The following is a 4,452-nucleotide window of genomic DNA, read 5'->3' as shown; positions in this document are numbered from 1 at the left end:
ACAGCTGTGATTTGCCATCTGACTTCAGTGTGAGTTCTAAATCACTTTGTGTGTGTGTGTGTGTGTGTGTGTGCGCGCGCGCGCGCGCGTCAAACAACAGAAGAGACAGCCATATCGATTCTAAAGAAGGATTTATTGGAATATGACTAAAAATGGGTTGCATACTTGATCCCTTCTTTCAATAAAGAAACTGGCACTTTATAATTTCCACTGTTACCCTTTGGAGATAACAGATTGAAGTGATAATTTCTGGTTTCTTTGGGTACTTGTTGTGTTATGGGATTTTTTTTTTTCTAGAATCTGTCTTATGAGAAGATGTTTTGCCGAAGCAGACACAAGTTTCACTGAGAAGAGACATGTGAAGCTTTTCTGGAAGTAGCCTGGAAAAAAAGAGCATGTGATGTTTTGCTAGAGTGGAAGCTTGAGAACCCGTGATGTTTGGGAAAGGTGTAAATATAACTAAACAGACAGTGATGGGGCTCTGGCATAGGTTTGCATTGGCATTCTTTACTAGGTATCTTTGGTGTGACTTCATCGTGAGAAATGAGCCAAAGAACTTCTGGTATTGTTCTGGCAGCTTCTTGCCACTTCTGCAGACTTGGTCTATTGACAGAACCTCAAGGTTTCTTGGGGAACAAACTACCATTAATGACTGGTGAATGAGGGTTATGAGAGGATCTAGCTGCGGAACTACAGATATCCTGACAATGCAGATTGGATTCATGCCACAGTACTATTTCTAATCATGTTCACATCCCCCTTTGTCCTATTAACCTTTCCTTTCCACTCCTTCTGGTGGGTGATGGGCTAGAAGGGAGGGTAAGGCATTTAAGAACCCTCAATAAAAGTAGGGATTGAGAAATCTAAGCCTACAACAAATGAGTTAAGGCTTGAGGTATGATGGAACTGATCATTATGATAGGGAATTCTTTTAAATACTGTGTACATTACCCAGGAGTCACAGCTCGAGAGGAAGTAAGATGGGGACAGAATTGTCACCTCAATTTGAGATTTGTGCTCTTCACACTGCTTTGTCCAACAGAGACATCCTGAAAGCGTCTAGAAAAAGATCCTTTATGGATTTTACTTCAATAAAATAACACACTTAGAAAGAAAAATACTCTTCCTTCTTCTTTCTCTTGTGCCTATAGCAAGTAGTGGGTCACGTTTATATCCATGTGATCTTTCAAAATAGAGATACAAAGGGCTACTGCCAATAAATGGGGGAAAACATTTTTTAGCAAACAAGAAAGAAGGGAATTGGTAGCTGTTTTTGGCCTTGGCATTTGAAGAAACTGGCCAGGTCAGAAGAAAAAATAAGAAAGCAGATATTCAAGACAGATTAAAACAGCATGAGCAAAACAGAGTGCGAAAGTGCAAGACAATTGACTTGTTCTCTGTCGATGGGTTTCAGGAAGTGTGAAGTGATGACTGGGAGGAAGCCCACAACACTGGCCTGGAGAGATGCAGAGGCCTTTGTTAGCTTTAATAAGTCAAATGCAGAAGGCAACAGAGAGCTATCCTAAGACATTACACAACAGAATGGTGTGACCAATTTATTTCACATATTTACTGAATTTCTATCGTATACAAAATTCTGTCATCTAGCCGCAGGACTGCAGGCATAAAGGGAATTATTTGTTGTGAGGGAAGTAGCAGCCACACAAGTATACCAGATACTGAGATGGTTTCAATGATCAAAAAGAAAAGTTTTAAAGGATTGTATAATGTGCCCTTACTGTTAGTCTTAGAATCAATTAACGTGGAGAAGAAATTATGCGGTCAGTAGGATGATTTTTTTTCTTTTTCCTTTTTTTATTTGATATTTTCTTTATTTACATTTCAAATGTTATCCTTTTTCCTAGTTTCCTCTCCAAAAATCCCCTATCCCCTCTCCCCTCCCCCTGCTCCCCAACCCACCCACTCCTGCTTCCTGGCCCTAGCCAGGAAGTACTAGTACTTCCTGGGGCATAGAATCTTAGCAAGACCAAGGGCCTCTCCTCCCATTGATGGCCTACTAGGCCATCCTCTGCTACATATACTGCTAGAGACACATGTCCCACCATGTGTTTTCTTTGATGGGTGGTTTAGTCCCAGTAAGATACTTTCAAAAGGGAAATAATATAGTGGTGCATGAGTACATCAGATGTGATCTATGTAAAGTATAAATTTTAAATTCTCATGTTCAGCTCTATATTTTATATGTGCAATCTGTGCACGCTAATTAACATTTGCTGTTAACTGTGGAATACATCAAGAGACAATAGGAAGGGATTTGCAAGGGTTTTGTTTTTTAAAAAAGAGATATTAAAGGAAAGCGTCTTAGATACTATTTAACATTCACAGTTTGTCCATGCAGTTTGTCTAATTTATATTGGTAAATTATTAGATTTAGTAATCTCCATTGAACACAGACACATAGACACAAAGTAACTGCTCAATAAACATTTACAGATTAAATGGACTTTGTATACCCTTATACTTTGAACAAATAGGTGGTTCAAATCATCAATGCCCATACCATCATAAATGTGTACAATAAATATTTAAATTCATTTCCATTATCTTATTCTATACTCAGAGTTGATTGCTTTTCAGCTCATAAGTGAGAGGTCACCACTTATAAGTTAAAGAAAATGAAATTGGTGACTCATAAACACACTTATTTAAATGGAATCAGGGCAGCAAAATCTAATTCCATAAATAGCATTGTGAATTATTCATGTTTTTTTTATAGAAGTGAGCCATGGGCATTGATGACATTTTGCAAATTTAACATTTTATTATGCCAAAACCTATTGTGGGGCAGATTCATAGTAAGTTTACAGGTGTGCAAAAAAAACTAGAAACACCAGGACATTAACCCTTCAGCACAGGTGTTTTCAATAATTATCATATTGTCAAATAACCAGATTAGGTGATATAATTTTTAATTTCTAAGAAATATCAATACCTGAATCATTTTTGGGGTATTTACTTATTAAGTGAACAATGTTTACTGAATCTAATAAATCACCGCGATATCTGTGATCCACTGAAAAGCTCACAGAGCTGAGGAGTCTCCATGAAAATCTGATTGGCAATGATTGCAGAACAATGATTCCAAACCTAAATACAAATTAAAACATGATTACAAAAACCTAAATATTAATAGAATATAGAATAAATTTGATTTTTTTCATGACTATTGATTTATATTTATATTTAGACTAAACTGAAATTGTCATTGTCATTTAACTACAGGACACCATTATATATACAAAGTTAATAACTTAGCAGAGGAATTAATCACAAGAAAGCAAAGTCATGATAGCTTAACTGTTCACAGGGAAATATTTATTTTCAGAGATCTGGTGTAAATACTTGCCCATGAGTCTGGAGTCACAATACTATTGTTTCTCTAGTAAACTCTATCGATCTCATCAGAATTGTAATATTTATTTATCTATTATTAGATATTTTCTTTATATACATTTCAAATGCTATCCGGAAAGTCCCCTATACCCTCCTTCCTCCCTGCTCCCCTACCCACCCACTCCTGCTTCTTGGCCCTGGCATTCCCCTGTACTGGGGCATATAAAGTTTGCAATACCAAGGGGCCTCTCTTCCCAGTGATGGCCGACTAGTACCCCGAGAGCTCGTATCTAGCTGCATAAGTAACAGTAGTATAATATTTAAAAAGGAAAGGTTTAAGAAGGGAGCAGGATACTCAGTAACAATAAACAGAAACTGTAAAGAATCAGCATTTGGACTCTAAACATCCATGTGTGAAGTTGATTATAATAATGGCTACATATTAGTTATATATATTATATATTCATAATCATGTAGGTATACATTGTTCATATTATATAATAATGGTACCAATTTAACGTTAGTTAGGAAAAGAAATGCAGTAGCTGATATTTTCACTGGGCTAATATGTCTTTTATTATATAGACTGAATTGGTAATCAATTCTGCACAAAACTGCACATTTTCTGACACAGGTAGGTACATGTACCTGTTGAATATATAAACACTATATCATTATATGTACAAAAAGATGGTCATTTATGAGAGTATAAATTTAGGAAAAGAATGCAGAACTGCAGGTTTTGATTTATCAAATGATATTTCCCATTTCCCTGGACTTTATACTTATAATCATTAAAAGAGATCATAATTGCTTGTTCATGGGGTGGCTATGAATTAACAGATGTGAAATTACTTCTAGAAACATTTTCATAAATCATGCAAATCCAAGGTGTTAAGGGACTCTTGAGTAAAAACAAAGGCCCACCAAACTATAGAAATTTTAAAATTTGGTGCAAGTTTTATGTAAATGATATTCAGATGCTTAGCCAGCAAAAGTATAATGTTATTGACCTTTCCTCACACCATCCTAAAATAAATAGGATATCAATATAAATAACAAACAAACTTGGCCATCATCGTTATCTTTATCCTCCTC

This window comes from Mus caroli, chromosome 14 (genome assembly GCF_900094665.2).
Source record: "Mus caroli chromosome 14, CAROLI_EIJ_v1.1, whole genome shotgun sequence".
NCBI classification, from domain to species: Eukaryota; Metazoa; Chordata; class Mammalia; order Rodentia; family Muridae; genus Mus; species Mus caroli.
Note: the sequence above shows the minus strand (reverse complement) of the source record.